This window comes from Nicotiana tabacum, chromosome 22 (genome assembly GCF_000715075.1).
Source record: "Nicotiana tabacum cultivar K326 chromosome 22, ASM71507v2, whole genome shotgun sequence".
NCBI lineage: Eukaryota > Viridiplantae > Streptophyta > Magnoliopsida > Solanales > Solanaceae > Nicotiana > Nicotiana tabacum.
In genome coordinates, this window is record NC_134101.1 from 43,933,888 (window position 1) to 43,955,317 (window position 21,430).

The window sequence follows — 21,430 nt, forward strand, 5'->3', positions numbered from 1 at the left end:
GCTATAATCAGTGGGCAGGCCCCTATTGGGCAACCTCTGATCAGATGGTAAGTTATATATACCGAGCCTACTGTGGCCGAGCGCCTATGAGCGAGCCCAGGATGGCCGAGGTACAGAGCCCAGTATGGCCGAGCGCCTATGAGCGAGCCTACTATGGCCGAGCAGTTACACGTACCGAGCCTTATAGGGCCGGACATTTATTTTACTTACTATATTGAAGGAGTTTAGTCACTATCAGCAGGTAAGTATATCTCCAGACCATCTTTGACTCCCAGTTAATTTCAGTTATCATATTATCAGTTCAGTTTTAGATTTCAGTTATTTTATTGCCTTACATACTCGGTACATTATTTTATACTGACGTCCCTTTTCTGGGGGCGCTGCATTTTATGCGTGCAGGTTCAGACAGACAGACGGGTAGACCTCCTCAGTAGGTGTTTCCCGAGTTCAGCCTGATCGGTAAGCTCCACGTCTTTCGGAGTTGCCAGGTCTAGAGTTTTGTGTACATCTTATGTATATCTGTATATATGTTATGGGTAGGTCGGGGCCCTGTTCCGATCACAATATATCTATCAGTAGAGGCTTGTAGACATATCCTGTTGGTTAGTACAGTATGTTGGGTTTGTAGGCCTGGTATGTATAATTTGGTGGTTTGTCAGCTGTTGTAGCTATGACGGCCTTTTCGGCCTAGCTTTATATTGATGTTTAGTTAGCGCTAGTTTCCATTCAGTTTTATATTTTGCTTCGCAAATTGTCTTGCAAGGTGGCCCCATGGCCAAAGTATGACATTATGTGTTCAGAGTCCCTTAGTCGAAATTTGGTATGCCAGGTTAGGTGAGGCACCGGGTGCTTGTATCGCTCCTAGGTTCGGGGCGTGACACTCCGCTAGAGGCAAGAACTGATCCCAAGAACCCCCAAACTCCATCACACACTCACGAAGCATGTCCTCTAATATCTGAATAGTGAACTCAAATTATACGTCCGTTTGAGGGTGAAATACTGTGCTCAACTCCACTCGAGTACCCAACTCATGCTGTACGGCCCTCCAGAACCGTGATGTAAACTGCGTACCCCGGTCAGAGATGATAGATACCGGTATGCCATGAAGCATGATGATCTCACAGATATACATTCGAGCCAGTTGCTCGGAAGAATAGGTAGTCATCACATGAATGAAATGAGCTGACTTAGTTAGCCTATCCACAATCACCCGAACTACACCAAACCTCCGCTGAGTCTAACAACGAAATCCATAGTGATCCACTCCCACTTCCACTCGGGAATCTCTAGCTTCTGAAGCAACCCAACTGGTCGTTGATGCTCATACTTCACCTGCTGGCAATTAGGCACCGAGCTACATACTCCACTATGTCCTTATTCATTCTCCTCCACCAGTAATGCTGTCTCAAGTCTTGATACATCTTTGCGGCACCCAGATAAATAGAATACCGCGAACTGTGAGCCTCCTGGAGAATCAACTCACGCAAACCATCTACATTGGGAGCACATAGCCTGCCCTGCATCCTCAATGCACCATCATTCCCAATGGTGACCTTCTTAGCATCACCATACTGGACCGTGTCCTTAAGGAAAAACAGATAGGGGTCATCATACTGACGCTCCCTGATACGATCATAAAGAGAAGACCGAGAGACCACACAAGCCAATACTCGACTCAGCTCAGAAATATCCAATCTAACAAACTAGCTAGCCAAGGCCTGAACATCCAATGCCAATGGCCTCTCTGCTACTAGAAGATATGCTAAGATCCCCAAACTCTCCGCTCGGTAACTCAAGGCATCGGCCACCACATTGGCCTTCCCGGGATGGTACAAAATAGTGATATCATAGTCCTTAAGAAGCTTCAACCACCTCCGTTGATGCAAGTTAAGATCCGTCTGTTTGAACAGATGTTGCAAACTCCGATGATCAGTGTAAATCTCACAATGGACCCCGTATAAATAGTGCCGCCAAATCTTCAAGGCGTGAACAATAGCTACTAACTCAAGATCGTGGACAAGATAGTTCTTCTCATGGGGCTTCAACTGGCGCGAAGCATAAGAAATCAATCTACCCTCCTGCATAAGGACACACCCAATACTAATCCACGAGGCATCACAATACACTGTGTAAGAACTAGAAGCTGATGGTAGAACTAGAACTGGAGTCGTAGTCAAAGCAGTCTTGAGCTTCTGAAAGCTCTCCTCGCACTCATACGACCACCTGAAAGGAGCACCCATTTGGTTCAATTTAGTTAAGGGCGATGCAATAGATGAGAAACCCTCCAAAAAATGACAGTAATAACCAGCCAAACCGAGAAAGCTCCGAATCTCCGTGGTTAAGGACGGTATGGGCCAACTCCGAACCGCCTCTATCTTCTTCGGATCCACCTAAATACCCTCACTGGACACCACGTTCCCCAAGAACTCCACTGAACTGAGCCAAAACTCACACTTGGAGAACTTTGCATAAAGCTTCTCCTCCCTCAACCGCTGCAACACGATCCTGAAATGCTGGGCATGCTCATCCTGGCTACGAGAGTACACCAGGATATCATCAATGAATACAATAACGAACAAGTCAAGATAAGGCTGAAACACATTGTTCATCATATGCATGAACACTACTGTGGCGTTGGTCATCCCAAAAGACATCACGAGGAACTCATAATGGCCATATCGGGTCCTGAAAGATGTCTTAAGAACATCGGAGTCCCGAATCTTCAGCTGGTGATACCCTAACCTCAAATCAATCTTGGAGAACACCATCGCTCCCTGAAGCTGGTCAAATAGATCATCAATATGTGGCAAAGAATACTTGTTCTTGATTGTGACCTTGTTCAACTTCTTGTAATCAATGCACGTTCTCATAGTACTATCCTTCTTCTTTACAAATAGAACTGGTGCACCCCAAGGTGACACGCTAGGCCGGATAAACCCCTTATCAAGGAGTTCCTGAAGCTGTTCCTTTAATTTCTTCAACTTTTCCGGTGCCATACGATACAATGGAATAGAAATGGGCTGAGTGCCCGGCACCAAATCATTACCAAAGTCAATATCAGGCATCCGACAGGTCTGCAGGAAACACATCCGGGAAATCTCGCACCACCGGAACAGAATCAATAGCAGGGGTATCTGCACTAACATTCCTCACAAAGGCCAGATAAGATAAACAACCCTTCTCAACCATTCGTTGGGCCTTCAAGTATGAAATCACTCTACTGGAAACATAGTCTATAGAGCCGCTCCACTCAACCCTCAGCAACCCCGGCATCACCAATGTCATGGTCTTAGCGTGACAATATAGAACAACATGATATGGATACAACCAATCCATACCCAAAATCACATCATGACGTACATACTAAGCAACAATAGATCTACTCTGGTCTTCAGACTCCCAATAGTCACCACACATGACCGATATACATGGTCCACAATAATAGTATCGCCCACAGGAGTAGATACATGTACAAATAGAACTAGAGACTCACAGGGCATATCCAGATAATAAGCGAAATACGAGGACACATATGAATAAGTGGAACCAAGGTCAAATAATACAGAGGCATCTTTATGGCAAACTGAGACAATACCTGTAATCACACAATCCGAAGCAATGGCATCTGGTCTGTCAAGGAGGGCATAGAAACGGGCATGACCGCCCCATGATCGGCCTCCCCCTCTTGGGGAAGCCCCTAGTTGACTGAGCTCCACCCCGAGCTGGCTGAGCGGGTGGTGAAGAAACTGGTGCTGATGTCATAGACTGGCTCCTCTGCTGAGCTGGACCTCCAACTAGGTGGGGACACTGCCTCCTCATGTGACCAAACTCTCCATACTCATAGCAACTCCCCGATACTGGTGTTGTGGACTGAAGAGAGCCCCGAGCATCGGGAAAACTGGTAGAATGACCTGGCATAGACGAGCCCTGACCCGATGGAGCACAGGATGAACTCTGAGCTGGGAGAGCACTGAGAGATGAATGGCCCTGCTGATAACTATGTGAACCATGGCCATATGATGCACCACGGTGAACTGGGCGAGCCGTCTAGGCATGTATGAAAGGACGACCCCTACCGTGGTGTAACTGACCCCCAGAAGGGACACCGCTAAATCCACCCTGTCCACGAGGCCTCTTGGCCTCCCTCTCAACCCGCTCCTGACTGCGAACCATCTCAATATGACGAGCAATGTTGACAACCTCATCAAAAGTAGCACCAAACACTCTCTCTGTGGTGATAAGCAATCGCAGCTGAAAAGTGAGGCTCTCTATGAACCTCCTGATCCTCTCCCTGTATGTGGGAACCAACCGGATAACATGACAGGCCAACTAAGAAAATCTCATCTCATACTGCGTCACAGATATATCACCTTGACGAAGCTGCTCGAAATGCCTGTGCAGCTCCTCTCTGCGGGACCGAGGCACGAACTTCTCCAGGAATAGATCGGAGAACTGCTGCCAGGTAAGGGGTGCTGTGTTGACCGACCTACGCCTCTCGTAAGCCTCCCACCAACTGAAGGCAACCCAGAGAACTGAAAAGTAATGAACGAGATCCCACTGTTCTCTAGAATACCTATTGTACGGAGTATCCTCTAACACCTGTCCAAGAAGCCCTGTGTATCCTCTCCCTCGGTACCACTGAAAGATGGAGGTTGGAGTCTCCTAAACCTCTCCAATCGATGTTGCTCATCATAGGGAATGACAGGTTCCACATAGTCCTGAGTAGCTGCAACCGGCTGGGCTGGTGGTTCCCCCGGTGTCTGGAGTCCCTGTACCACCTGCTCTGGTATGCGGGCGGCAAGAGTCTGAGCACCTTCTCCGGCCTGAGAAGTGGATGCTGCGGCGGAACAAAGACCGCCTGAGTAAGACTGGTGCACATGGTCAGAATCTGAGCTAAGGCCTCCTGAAGGCCTGGAATCACAATGGGCACATGTGGTGCCTGAGTTGGTCCCACAGGCTCATCCACAACTGAAGCCTGCTCCTGAATTGGGGAAACTGGTGGATCTGCATGTGCTGCCCTAGTTGCCGTGCGAGCTGCACCTCAGCCCCTACCGCGGCCTCTACTGCGACCTCGACCTTTACCGCGACCCCGGCCTCTCGTGGCCCTGACTGGTGGTACTAGTGGCTATCCATCTTGTCCCGTAGCACGCTTCCTCACTATCTCTGAGAGAATAGAACAACACAAATTCAGTTACCAGAATCAAACGATTTGCACGACAAGAATTCAAGAATGTAAAATTTCCTAAGGGTTCGACAGCCTCTCGAAGATAAGTACAAACGTTTCCATACCGATCCGCAAGATTCTACTAAACCTGCTCATAACTCGTGAGACCTATGTAACCTAGGCTCTGATACTAACTTATCACGACCCTAAACCTTAACCTGTCATGATGACGCCTATCAATGGTACTAGGCAAGCCGAGTTTTCAAAATACTTCAATTGTTTCACAAAAATAAACCAAAATCTTGATATGACCGAGTTTTCATGAATACATGAGTTAAACTCAAAATACAACGCGGAAAAATAGCCCCAAACATCGGGGTGTCACCAAGTCATGAGCATCTAAACAACTAGTCTAAGAAATAGTGTCCACAAGAGTCTGTGTCTAAATGCCAATACAGAAAAGAAAGATAACAAAAAAGGAGAGACAAGGACTACGAACGTCAACAACTACCTCATGAATCTCCGATACTCAATCACGCACGAGATCAACGTCCTCCATGACCAGATACACCTGGATCTGCACATGAAGTGCAGGGTGTAGCGTGAGTACAACCAACTCAGTAAGTAACAAAAATAAATAAGGAAGCTGAGAAGTAGTGACGAGCTATACAATTACTATTCACTTCAGAAATTTCAGCAATGAAAGTAGACATGATTCAATTCCAGCAAATATAAGTTTAGTCAGTTGTACATTTACTAAGTTCTGATAAACCGGATACAATATTTTCCAGAAGTTCAGAACAATGACATAATTCAGCTAAGTGCATCAATAAAGAAAACAAATGCAACCTCTCAGGGTAACAATCACTCAAGCTCTCAATAGCTCAACACTCGGCTCTCGGCCCTCAATAATCACACTCAATAGGTACATGCGCTCACTAGGGGTGTACAGACTCCGGCAGGGCTCCTTCAGCCCAAACGCTATATCGCTGCGGCGTGCAGCCCGATCCAATCATATAAGTAGACATAAGGCTCGTTGCGGCGTGCAACCCGATCCACAATACATAAATAACCATAAGGCTCGTTGCGGCGTGCAACCCAATCCATATACATTCAGCCCTCAGGCTCGTTGCGGCATGTAACCCGATCCATATACCTCACATAGCTCATGGCTCGGCACTCAGGCCCTATCTCAGTCACTAACCTCTCTAGCCTCTCGGGCTCTCAGAAATCATACAAATCAGCCCAAAAGAGATGATAACAAGTATCAACAAGAAAATAGAGGAAACAGAGATATGACACGCAAGTAAAACTGTGACAGAGTACAAGACAACAAATAGAAGCTAATTCAACAAGTACCCGACCATTGCGGATCCCCACAGTGATATCGTATGGCCTAAGCATGGTTTCTAACATGAATGGTAGTCAAATTTCTAGAAGATAGAGGGAACATGTAATTAACAATAAGCTATTCGACTTTACAGTCTCACGGGACGGACCAAGTCACAACCCCCCACGGTGCACACCCACATGCCTATCACCTAGTATGTGCGTCACCTCCAAAATAATCATATCATATCAAAATCCGGGGTTTCATACCCTCAGGACTAGATTTAAGACTGTTACTTAACTCAATCCGAGCAAAACTCTACTCCAATATGCCTTGCCTCGCAAATCGGTCTCCAAATGCCTCGAATCTAGACACAAGCAGTACGATATAATTAATACGGACTAAATAAATCAATTCCATAAGAAAAATACGGAATTACGAGCCAAAATCCGAAATGTCAAAAGCACGCCTCGGGCTCACATCTCGAAATCCGACAAAAGTCACAAAACCCGAAAGTCCATTCACTCACGAGTTCACTCGTACCAAAATTATCCAAATCTGATATCAAAATCTCAATCAAAGCCCAAAATCTTAGTTGAAGAACTTCTTCCCATTTTTTCCAAATTTCCCACCCAAATGCAAAATTAAAAGATGAAATTAGTGATAGATTAGTGGGATATAACCAAAATCAAGTAAAGAATCGTTACCCAATTGATGTCTTTGAAAATCCCACAAAATTTCACCCAAATCTGAGCTCTCAAACTCTAGTTTTGATAAAAATGGTCAAACCCTCATTTTTGAAATATTATATTATGCCCAGGCAAAACCTTCTTCGCGAACGCGGCCACACCCTCGCATTCGCGTATACCAAAACCCCACTGACCAAAATTCCTCCTTCGCGAACGCGAGGGACCTCTCGCGAACGTGTACCTTTCACTTCCTGATGCTTCGTGAATGCGACACCCACTACGCGAATGCGATACCCGCTACGCGAACGTGTAGAACAAATCCTTGGGGTTCCGAGCTGCTCCACTTCCTCTACGCGAACGCGATGTCCTTCTCGCGTTCGCAATGTTCTGATCCTCAAACCTCAGCGAACATGTCCCCATCGTCGCAAACGCGAAGAACAACTCCAGTTGGCCTCTCAAATGCCTTACGCGATCGCGAGATCTCTCTCGCCAACGCGATGAAGAAAAGTCTGCAACAAAATTACTAGCAAATCTGCTATCTCTACTAAGTCCGAAATGATCCGTTAATCACCTGAAATCAACCCGAGGCCCCCGGGTCCTCAATCAAACATACCTACAAGTCCTAAAACACCATACGAACTTAGTCGAGCTTTCAAATCACATCAAACAACGCTAAAAACACGAATCACGTTCCAATTCAAACTTAATGAACTTTGAAACTTGAGACTTCTACAACCGATGCCGAAACATATTAAATCACGTCCGATTGAACTCAAATTTTGCACACAAGTCATATTCAACATTACGGACCTACTCCAACTTCCGGAATCAGAATCCAACCCCGATATCAAAAAGTTCACTTCTGGTCAAAATCTCCAAAAATTCGACTTTCGCCATTTCAAGCCCAATTCTACTACCGACCTCCAAATCACATTCCAGACACACTCCTAAGTTCAAAATCATCCAACGAAGCTAACGGAACCGACAAAACTCTATTCCGGAGTCGTCTTCATACAGTTCCGGCTACGGTCAAAATTCTAAGACTTAAGCTTCCGTTTTAGGGACTAAGTGTCCCAAATCACTCCGAAACCACAACAAAACCTTCCGGCAAGTCTTATAAGCAGAAAAAGATACGGGAAAAGCAGTAAATAGGGGATCGAAGCTACAATTCTCGAGACGACCGGCCGGATCGTCACAATTAGGCTATAGAAATAACAATATTTTCATTATAAATCAAATATATTATTTGATAATATTTATATTATTTTTTAAAGTTATGTATTCAATAATATGGATACACGCGCAAAACGCGTACTATAAGACTAGTAGAACAAAAATTGCAACAAGGAAGAAATGAATAAAAAATGTAAGGTACTTCAATGCAAAAACTAAAAATTTTGCTAACAAGTTCATGCTTATATATGCATATATATATATATATATATATATATATATATATATATATATATATATATATATATATATATATATATATATATATAAAATCCTCACCATTACTTGCAGGAATTTAGACAATATGAAAAAATTTAGTAAATTACAAAAAGTTCTCGTTCAGCTAATGAAATAACAAACAAGGACATATTAACTCTAATAGAGAGATGTCAGCCAATGCCTTATCCCTACATGAAGAAACTACTGTAATCAAAATAATCGCAGTAACAATAATAACGAAACTCAACCCCTTCAAAACTTTCATCCCAGGATAAGAAATTCTGCTAACAAAACTAACCAAGTCCCATGTAGTGAAGCTCCGAATATAGGAGTTTAACATCGTAAAATGCCTGGATTTACCACTCAAATTCTATTAGAGGAGAAACTATTATGCTTTTAATTGTTCGAGAGCATTGATATTGCCACTGCACAACATTACTATAAAACAAGATGTGACATGGCAAAGTTGGGGCCAGAGAATGAAACTACATCCTACAAAAGGAACCTTTATTTCTCTGTTTTAACGTGTTAATCTCATTTCATTCTAGAGCATTTCTAGCTTTTTTGTTTCCCACATGATGAACTGGTAGTAACTTCTTCCTACCTAGGGAGGCTGACAATATATGAGTTTTAACAGTGTAAAATGTCAGGATTTAGCACTCAAGTTCCATAATGGGACAACTCTTATGACAATACTAACATTTTTCACTAACAAAATAAAATCTAAATAGTAAATCAAAATAGAAAAGAAATAAGGAGCAAAATAAAGGTTTCATATTTTGCCAAATCTGGAAAATACCTAGGCCAACTACACCGAAAATCCTGTAGATTTATGTTTCTGGGCAATTTGCATTTTTTTCACTTCAGACTTTTTGGCCTTAAGTGCATGAAACTATTGGACGCACTTCACACCTATTAAGCCTTAAGTATACTGAAGTGCAATTTATTTGTTTTTTTTTGGATAGGTAGATTAAATGCTATGGTTAGATTACTTGTTGTTGCTATTATTTGTTTGTTGCGCCCTTTTTACTATTCTTGAGCCGAAGGTCTATTAGAACGAGTTTATCTAACTTCATAAGATAGGGGTAAGGTCTGTGTACACATTACCTTCCCCAGACCCCAATTTCACTGGGTTTCTTGTTGTTGCTGTTTTCTGGGAATAAAGAGCGCGTGCGCGCACACACACATATATATATTTCACTTATTTATAATTTTTTCAATTTTTATGCAATTTTAACTATTTAAATATATTTACTGTAACTAATTCCGCGACACGTGCGCTGCACGTGAGCCACTTAAAGTGAAAAAATATAATCACTTAGAGTATGTTTTGAAGTGTTGACTTCAAAGATATAGCAAACAGAAAAGAGGAGGAGGAGAAGATTATGCAAACATGTTATCTCGTCCATTTAAAAGTTATTACCGTGCAGCTTGTTACCAAATCTATTATTACAACTCTCCCAAAAATATAGAAAAACTTAATGGTACTCTATAGTTAAAGTATATTGTAAAAAGTTCGGCCTACATACCAAGCCGCTCTAATCATCTAGCTACTTCTCAAATAAATAAGTCATCTAATCATCCAAAAATTATTTAGAAAATTAAAAAGTTTGCTAAAGATCGTGAAAATAACCTAGTCAAATTGCATACCAAAATCTCAACAACAAACACGACATAAATGTTAACATTAATTTAAAATATTGATAATTTTTTTTACTATGGTTCTGTTGTAGTCTATACTATCAAAGATCTAAAATCAGACAAAGAAAGTGATTGTACAATATAAGTCGCATCTTTAAATGAGAGATTCTCTCTTCAACTAATTAAGTAAAACAGATGAGATTTAAAGTTATAGCAAATATATTGAGTGGAGTAGATACTGAATAGAGGCTTTATCTTTTCTTCACAAGACTCCCCACATGTTCATATCTCATTTTTGAAGTACTTAATTACCTACTGAATGAAGAATTTGATTTTCCTATTCGGACCGCAAAATTTGTTTTCTTTAGAGAAAAACCATCATTATTTCTTGAAAAATACATTATATTCTTTAATTGAGAAAATTTTATTGCCATCAAAAAATTTGCAAACTAAATTAATAAGAATTTGTTATTTTTCTAAAATCAGCTTATTTTGGGAAGTATTCTTTTTTAAAAAGTACATTTCTCAAAAGTACATTTGGTGAAATGCAGTTTTTGTTTGGAACATTAATTTGAAAAGTACTTCTGAGCAGCAATTAGTGTTTGACCTAACTATTAAAAAATGATTCTAAGTGTATTTTTTTTATAAATATTTTTCAAAAAAATATTTTTGAAGAGAAGCTACTTTTTTTCTATTTCTTCTGCTCAAAAGTACTTTTATTTCTTCTAAAACTTGGCCAAACACTTAACTTTGAAAAAAGAATCACTTTTTGAAAAAGAAATATTTTTGGCCGTAGAGAAGCTTGGCCAAACTGGCTAGCAGAGAAGATTATCGTCTAGAATCTGCAGAGGTCAGACAAATTGATTAATAAAGTCAAACTATGTTATGCTAAAATCAAAGGCAAATACATGTTACTTCAGTCGTGTGGATCGGCTAATTGAAAAAAATAGATACTCTCGATTATTCCAAACAACGTAATGAGCACTTAGACCTTTGAACTCCATAAAAAGAATTCATAACAGATGAACACGCTGGTTCAAGCATAAGACGACCGCACAGAATTTTAGAAAATATATATCTATGAGGTATATATAAAGAATCATGAGAATTGAGAAGTTTTCAATAAAATAAAATTATGTGATATGTTTTGATGTACATGCTAAACGAACTAAGAATTGCAAATCAAATCTGTTTGGCTATGAAAGTGTCATGAATTTCCAAAAGAGGGTCGTCATAATTGCGAAGCAAGATAATTAACCAGTAGTAATTTTAGCAACCGTAGCGTCTTTTCGTTTGGCGCTGCTGGTAAGATTTCTTTTATGAAGCGTTAGGTTTTTTTTTAAACTAATATTTATTTGGTAATTAGGTTTTTAGAAGGGTAATTTTGTAATTTGACTTTTAATTAAGGAGCTTTCTGTTTTTAATATATTAGTCTCTATGTACGTGCGTTGCACGTATATTTTTTGTCAAATATTACAACACACGTGCCGAAAGTAATAAACAAATTAATTCAAGTCAATATACAAGAAACACACAAGAAAAAATCTAAGAAACACGCAACATAATCCTAATCACCATTTACATATAGTATCATATATCCATATACAAAATATAATTATATATCTAAAACAATGAAAAATTATTATATCATGTATAAATCCAACAATGCATGAACAAGTATCAACAAATAGTACTTATCAGATAAAATCATTAAATCCGTAGAAGTGAAAGAAATAAATAAAAAGAGATAAAATTACCTTGTTAATTAAGAGTCAAGCCTTTTGTATTTTCTTCCGTGAAATACTAATCATACTAACTACAAGAGAGCATACGTAAAAGTTAGATAGCGAAAACAAATAATTTAAGAAATATTCATTCCAAGAGGTGAGAACGTTTGTTCTCACGCAGCCATTCCATAGGCTAACAATAGAAAGCACAAAAAGTAGTAGCAGACATCATAATATATTCCTCTTCAAATTGAGAATGTATAACCAACAACCGACCCTTTCAAAATTTGAGTCCTACAACGATAAAGTATCCATAGAGATAAAAGTTAAGTTGATTTTAAATTTTAATATTACCAGTTCTATCCAAATCGAGTTAGTTCTTTGAATGAATGATTTAATTTTGTGAGGGCATAAAAGTCGGTCAATATTTCGGGGATATTTTCGTCGACCAACATTTAGTATTCTAATATTCGTGCTTTTATAATAATATAGACTAGTTTTCGGCCACGTGTGTTGCACGTGTATCTCATACTAATTCATGCAAATATTTTTCAAAAAAGTAAGGAAGAGTTATTGCAATCTCAAAAACCTTTAGGAGAAAATTAGAGAGCATAATTTTACAAAAAATTAAGATAAAGACAAAAATAATTACGAAAATACCTTGTGATTCTTAATATATAAGCTAAGATCTCTTGTACTGTCACCAGTAAATTGTATTCATCATCATCTTTATTATTGAAGCTTCACTTTTCCAAAAGTGGACAAATAAAGGTTAATAAATTAAAGAGAAAAAAGATATAGCATACAGAATAAGGGTGAACTGAACATAAACGGGTAACCCGTTAAATGAAATGCTCTTTCGGAAAGAATGCATATGAAATTTACAGACGTTGAGTAACTATAATCAACCAAAGGAGCAAATTTGTGAATCTAAAGAGAACTTGATTTACTATTCATTGATGTTTATTAGAAATTGGTTTATAAGAAAAATGATAAAAAACGACTGATGTGTGGGACCTTTATTTTTTGTTTTCTATTAAAAAAAAAAGGACAGTCCAGTGCACTAAACTCCTGCTATGCGCAGGGCCTAGGAAAAAATCGGACCACAAGGGCCTTCTTTTTTCTATCCAGTATTCTATTAATTCAGATTTGCACCGTAAAATTTCACTTAGGGGCGCTTAACGATTTTACTTTCAGGTTTGAACTCAAGATTTATAATTAAAAATGGAAGGATACTTAGCAATCTTTTGACAGTAAATATACATGCGACCTTAGCTTGGTCGTCATGTATCATAGAAGGCCAAACTTTTAGCATTATTTCTAGTTAATTAATTAGTTATATATTTGGGTTCTTACGAACATGTTTTGGACTTTTCTTTTCTTTTTTTACTCATTCAGAGACATAAAGTTTTAGCCGTTCAATAGAAAACAATCTTGGCAGGAAAAATTGAATAAACACACTGAAACTTAACGGCAAACAAAGCTTCTAGCAAAACTTACCATTAAAAAATGACACAAATCGGGCAATATTATTCAGCAAGAAATTAAAATTATGACTTATATAATTTAAATAAAGGATAGTATCGTAAGAAAACATTCCATAGACAAAGAAATTCTGTTTGTACAATAACAAATCAAGAAATATTAAAATTTATGAACTGCATATCCCAAACATTAGTCCACCTTTTACTTCTTTAATTTGATATGCCAAGATATTGTCCACATTTTACAATCAATTCATTAAAATATAAAAACTTACTATCCAATTACTATCGTGTTTAAAGAATTGGTTAAGAAGAGCAAAAGAAAGAGTTGTTAGAAATTAACAAAACTCAAATGAAAAATAACATGTAAAGAAGAAAGTTTACCTTAATTTGATCGGTGTAGATCAGTATCTTGTTTCGGAGATAGAATATATGAATTGTTAAATCTAGTTCAGCTCATGCTTTTAAAGAAAATAAAGATGAGAGGAGGCGTATATTAATGTGCATAACAGTTCAAAACTGAAAAGAAAGATATTCCAAAGGTTTAGATAAATTGTACTCCTATACATTTTTAAAAACCATGGCAGATGAAAATAATTCAAGTGGCTGTAGTAATGCTCAAAAGTCCAAGCAGTAATTGTCTTTTGGTTTACCTTTTTCATTTTAATTGAAATACAAATTTATTTTTTAGGTAATCCAAGTAGTAATTGTCTTTTTATTCACCCTATTTATTGTAATTGAAATATATATTTATTGTTTGGGTAGTTGAAATGTACGTTTTTTTTTTGGTACAAATATATTTATATATATAGTAGTAAAGTGAAGGGTAAAATGGTCTTTCAGCTTCTGATGGATACTTTAGTAATTTAACCTTACACTTTGAGCTTCACACTTATAATATAGTACTAGTCTCTGGTCACGCGTATTGCGCGTGTACTCTATATCAGTTAATTATAAACTTTTAAAAATTATAAATATTATTAGATGATGTAATTGAGTTATAAAAAAATTAAAAATATAAATTTCGTTAATTGATGAATATTTATCCACTTTCTTGTTATATAACATAAGTGAAAGTACATATAAAAAGTTAAAGCTCATTCCAGTGAGAGTATATATGCTACTTAGATGATTAAATTCTCGCATTCAAAATAATTGAAATATCCTAAAAATTTAAAATGATGAAATTTAAATCAAATTAGTTATATAAGATAAGTGAAAGTACATATAAAGAGTTAAAGATCATTTTGGTGAGAGAGTATGTGCTATTTAGATGGTCAAATTCTCGCATTCAAAATGATTAAAATATTCTAGAAACCTTAGAAAATAAAATTTGAATTAAATTTTTTATATAATGTACGTGAAAATACATAGTATAACTTGAGTGAGAGAATATATACTATTTAGATGATCGACCTCTTGTATGCAAATTGTTAACTCACATTTCACAGTATGAAAATAAATTATTGTTACACCCTAAGAAGAAAAGAAAACAAAGAATGATAAATTAATTATTTGCACACCAAATTAAATAAAAGAAAGCAAGGCAAAAATAATGTTTACATCTTATACAAATGAATGAAAATTTGAAAAAAGTAAAATGATAGATAAATAATTACTTTAAAGAGGAACTCTTTCGCTTTTTGAATCTGGCTACTAAGGATGAGAAAAGGTTAATTGGGATAATATCAAGACAAGAATTAAAACGCCCGATTTCTAACCTTTTAAAAGATGATTATGGAACCAATTTTGTTAAACTGTAATGATTATGGACACTTGCAAATCTTAAAGAAGTTTAAAACTTCACTCCCATAATTTTGCTTCCTGATCAATCTAATCTTCTTCTCAGTGTTCATTTTTAAGTCTTTCACTCCCAATTCTCCGAGGCTCCAACCCATCTTATATTTTCTATAATTAAAGCATAGAGTTACTTGCCTCTCCGTTTTTATATATTTAGACGATAAGCAAACTGCTGTAACTTTTAAGCTTCCAAGTTAAAAAATATTATTAATACTTAGTTGAAAAACAAAAATGATTTTATCTTAAGAACGATTATCCATTACTTAGCATCTTTGAGATTTTAATAAGAGTTAAAGGTGGCTTTTAAAAGTTAATGATGTCACATCACCTTAATTAATACTACAATTATATATAATTATCTGTAATATGGCCAAATTTTCATGACATTTGTCATGACATAATATCCATTATAACAAATTTGTGGATCATGACATTTGCCATGACATAATATTCATTATTAGACTAAGGATTTCTTGCTATAAATAGAGGAGTTTCTCCTCATTTGTAAACACACCAATTCAAAAGCTTTTCACTCTTGTCTTTCTTTCTCCTCCTTTATTTCATTATAGAGTATTTTGTAAGAGAGTGAGTGTTGGAAAATACTTCTGTGAACCCTTTCTTTGGAGTGATCTTGTGAGATTATTCTCTTGGGGTATTTGGGATTAATTAGAGTATTTACTCTAATTTTGTACTCTCTTTTGCACTCTTGTTAGTATAGTGAAATTGCTCATCTCCGCTTGTGGACGTAGGTCACCTTGACCGAACCACGTTAAATTTGTGTCTTCTTTATATTCTTTAATTGCCATTATTATCACCTTCCATTGTCTTTGTTATTGTCATTATACCGTTATTTGGCTAAATTTCGCACTACCCGGGTTCCCGATCCTAATAAATTGGTATCAGAGCTAGATCTAACCGGGTTAGTTTAAATAGCCAAAATGACTCTAACAAAGTCTTATGTTGAGAAATTTGACCGAAGTGCAAACTTTGGAATGTGGCAATTAAAGATGGAAGCCATCCTAATTCAGGATGGCTTAGATTTGGCACTGCAAGGAAATGAGAAGATGCCAGATAAAATGACGGACGAGGAGTTTGCCGTCATAGATAAAAAGGCAAAAGCAGGTATTATTTTAAATCTTTCAAATGAGGTTTTGCGTGAAGTTGCAGCAGAAAGCTCAGCCAAAGGCATATGGGAAAAGCTTAAAACCCTATATATGAAAAGAACAGTAGAAAACAGGCTTTACCTAAAGCAAAAACTCTACACTTTTCGTATGGCTGAAGGTACCTCTATACTTACTCATCTTGATACTTTTGATTCTCTTCTTATGGATTTAAGTAACATAGATGCTGAAATCAAAGATGAGGATCAAGCTGTGTTATTGCTTGTTTCCTTACCCCAGTCGTTTAAACATATAAGAGATACTATGCTTTATGGAAAGGATAATATCTCTTATTAAAGATATCAAATCTATTTTGAAATCAAAAGAACAAATAGATAGAGATATTACTGGAAAAACTAGTGGGAACCAAGGAGAAGGCTTATTCATAAGAGGTAGATCCAATAAGAAAGATTCAAGTAGTGAGAAACCTAAATCAAGGTCAAAATCCAGATACAGAAATGTCATGTGCAAATATTGTCATAAGAAAGGTCACATTATTTCTGAATGCTTTAAATTGAAAAATAAAGAAAAGCATACATAAAAGAAAAATGAGCACAAAAATACTGACATTGCCGAAACAAGTGTAGCTGCTGATGAGACTGAGGGAACTATTTTTTTAGCAACTAATAATAGTTTCAAATCTAACAATGAGTGAATTTTAGATTCGGGTTGTTCTTATCATATGTGTCCCAGTCAGGATTTATTTACCATATATGAATCTATTAGAGGTGGAGTTGTCTTGATAGGCAACAATGCTACCTGCAAAGTTATTGGAAAAGGTACAGTCCGAATCAAAATGCACGATGGTGTGGTGAGAACTCTCACCGATGTTAGACATGTTCCTGACTTGAAGAAAAATCTCATCTCTTTGGGCACTCTAGAATCTCTTGGGTGCAAGTACACAGGTGAAGGTGGAGTTCTGAAAATTTCTCATGGTGCTCTTGTGATCATGAAAGCACGCAGATCTGGTACGTTGTATACTCTTTTTGGATCTACTGTTATAGGTGCTGCTGCAGTTTCAATATCAAATAAATCAGATTCTGACATCACCAAATTGTGGCATATGCGATTGGGGCATATGAGTGAAAAATGTCTTTCCATCCTCAGCAAAAGAGGTCTCTTATGTGGCCAAAGTACCGAAAATATGGAGTTCTGTGAACATTGTGTGTTCGGGAAATAGAAAAGAGTTAGCTTCAAATCTCCAGCGATTCATAGAACAAAAGGTACTTTGAATTACATTCATTCAGATCTTTGGGGTCCTTCACGTACCCCATCAAAAGGTGGTGCCAGATATATGTTAACTTCATTGATGATTATTCAAGGAAAGTTTGGGTTTATTTCCTGAAAAATAAAAGTGATGTTTTCTTAAATTTCAAACAATGGAAAGTTTTGATTGAGAAGCAAACAGGAAAATAGGTTAAGCGGCTTAGAACATATAATGGCTTGGAATTTTGTAATGATGAATTCAACGAATTTTGCAAGAATGAAGGAATTGCTCGACATCGTACTGTGAGAATGACACCTCAACAAAATGGTGTGGCAGAAAGAATGAATAGAACTCTTTTGGAAAGGGCTCGTTGCATGATTTCAAATATTGGGTTGACAAACGCCTTTTGGGCAGAAGCTATCTCTACAGCTTGTTATATTGTCAACCGAGCTCCTTCTGCACCTTTGAACTTTAAGACTCCAGAGAAAATGTGGTCAGGTACTCCTGCTATTTATTCTGATTTAAAGATATTTGGTTGCCCTGCATATATGCATGTAAATGATAAAAAATTAGAGCCAAGGGTTAAAAAGTATATTTTCCTTGGGTATGCATCTGGGGTGAAAGGATACCGACTATGGTATCCTGATCCCACGGCACCAAAATTTATAATTAGCAGAGATGTAACCTTTGATGAATCCTCTATGTTATATTCTAGAAAAAAGTCTTCTAGTTCTTGTAATACAGATAAAGGAAAGAGTACATAGAACCAGGTGGAGATTGAGATTGGCATTCCTTCTGAGCCAAGCTCATCAACTTTGGAGCAAAATACAGTTGAAACTCCTGAAGTTGAGACAGAAGCTGAAATTCCTGAAGTTGAGACTCCTGAAGTTGAACCAGAAGAAGAGGAGTATTCTATAGCCAAACATAGACCAAGAAGAGAAGGTAAACAACCATTAAGGTTTGGAGATTATGTTGCATTTGCTTTTTCAGTTGCACAGGAAACTGAAGAAATTGGAAAACCATCAAAATATTCAGAAGCAGTTTCTGGTGCTGACTCAGCCAAGTGGCTGATTGCAATGAATGAAGAAATTGAGTCTCTCCACAAGAATGGTACTTGGTCTCTTGTGAAGCTGCCATCAGGAAAAAGAATTGTTGGTTGCAAATGGGTCTTCAAGAAAAAGGATGGCATTCCAGGGGTTGAAGATGCGAGGTATAAGGCACGATTAGTTGCAAAGGGCTATAGTCAGGTACAAGGAGTTGATTTTAATGATATTTTCTCACATGTTGTTAAACATAGCTCTATTCGTGTCTTGCTTGCCTTCGTTGCCATGTATGATTTGGAATTAGAACAACTTGATGTTAAGACAACTTTCTTACATAGCGAACTTGAGGAACAAATATACATGCATCAACCCGAGGGATTTGAAATTGAAGGAAAAGAAGATCATGTTTGCTTGTTGAAGAAATCCTTGTACGGATTAAAGCAGTCTCCAAGGCAATGGTATAAAAGGTTTGATTCCTTTATGTTGGGTCATGGTTATTCGAGGAGCATGTATGATAGTAGTATTTACTTCCGGAAGTTAAATGATGATTCATTTGTGTACCTATTATTATATGTTGATAACATGCTCATTGCTGCTAAGGATTTAACAGAAATTCACAATTTGAAAAGTCAGCTGAAAAGTGAATTTGAGATGAAAGATTTGGGAGCAGCTAAGAAAATCCTTGGCATGGAGATCAAAAGAGATCGAAAAGCCATAGGCTATTTCTGACCCAGAAGAAGTACTTGGAGAGGTTTGACATGAAAGATGCTAAACCAGTTAGTACCCCTCTTGCTGCTCATTTTAAGTTATCAGCTGCTCAGTTCCCGCAGTCAGAGGAAGAAGAGAGGTACATGACACAGGTTCCTTATTCCAGTGCAGTCGTCAGTATTATGTATGCAATGGTTTGTACACGTCCAGACATTTCACAAGCAGTGAGCGTGGTAAGCCGGTATATGGCTTGCCCTGGTAAAGCACATTGGCATGCTGTGAAATGGATTCTCAGATACTTGCGAGGTACTTCAAACACATGTTTGGAGTTTGGGAGAAATACTAACACTTTGGTTGGTTTTGTAGACTCAGATTATGCAGGTGATCTTGACAAAAGAAGATCACTGACAGGCTATGTATTTTGCATCGGGGGTTGCGCTATTAGTTGGAAAGCTACATTACAACATGTAGTAGCTTTATCTACTACCGAAGCAGAATATATGGCAGTGACCGAGGCGACCAAAGAAGCTTTATGGTTGAAGGGTCTATTTGCGAAACTCAGTTTACACCAAAGTGGTATTACCATTTTTGTGATAGTCAAAGTGCCATTCACTTGACTAAAGATCAAATGTATCATGAGAGGACGAAGCACATTAATATAAAGTATCATTTCATCCGAGAAACCATTGCTGAAAGAAAAGTCTCTGTTCAGAAGATCAACACTAGAGACAATCCTGCTGACATGTTCACAAAACCTCTTCCAGTGTCCAAGTTCAAGCTTTGCCTGAACTTGATTGGTATTTATGAAGAATGATTTTGCCCATTGGAATTTTTGCAGAGAAGGTGGAGCAAATTTACTATATATAAGCTGACATTTTTCATGACATAATATCCATTATAACAAATTTGTGGTTCATGACATTTGCCATGACATAATATCCATTATAACAAATTTGTGGATCATGACATTTGCCATGACATAATATCCATTATTAGGCTAAGGATTTCTTGCTATAAATAGAGGAGTTTCTCCTCATTTGTAAACACACCAATTCAAGAGCTTTTCACTCTTGTCTTTCTTTCTCCTCCTTTATTTCATTATAAATATTTTGTAAGAGAGTGAGTATTGAGAAACACTTGTGTGAACCCTTTCTTTGGAGTGATCTTGTGCGGTTATTCTCTTGGGGTATTTGGGATTAATTAGAGTATTTACTCTAATTTTGTACTCTCTTTTGTACTCTTATTGGTATAGTGAAATTGCTCATCTCCGCTTGTGGACGTAGGTCACCTTGACCGAACCACGTTAAATTTGTGTCTTCTTTATATTCTTTAATTGCCGTTATTATCACCTTCCATTGTCTTTGTTATTGTCATTATACCGTTGTTTGGCTAAATTTTGCACTACCCGGGTTCTCGATCCTAACATTATCGAATAAAGATATAGATTAATGATAATTGCCTTTTTATTTGCTTTCAGATTTAAATTAACCAAACTCAGTGTGAGAATTCATGTTATTTTAAGGAGTTCAATAACAACGATAGTAATGAAGAGAGATGTATGTAGATTTGTCCAAAAATGTTATTGGTATCGTATTTGCTTAAAGGGTATAAAGGTCATCTAGTTTTTAAAGATTACTTTAGTAAAATAACTTCACCTACAAGTTTTTGTGCTTATAATATAGTACGATGATATGATGATTATAGATTATATTATTTTATAAAATATTCAAAATTAAATACTCATGGGGCTTATGCCTCGCTGAGACATATGTAAAACGTCTTACGTTCACGCCTTTTAAAACACTAGTTACGAACACCTATACAATATATTTATTGTCACTCATTAGCATCCTCCATTAAATTTGGTGTCAAATAAACTTCTATTAGCACTTTTAGCTAAACGAAGTGAGTATTATATTAATTGAGGCAATCTAAGCAAACTTGCTCCAACTAATGGGGAAAAAAGCACAATGTTAGTTTGGTATTGGCAGCTCGGCTATTTGCGACTTAATATTAAGCATAACA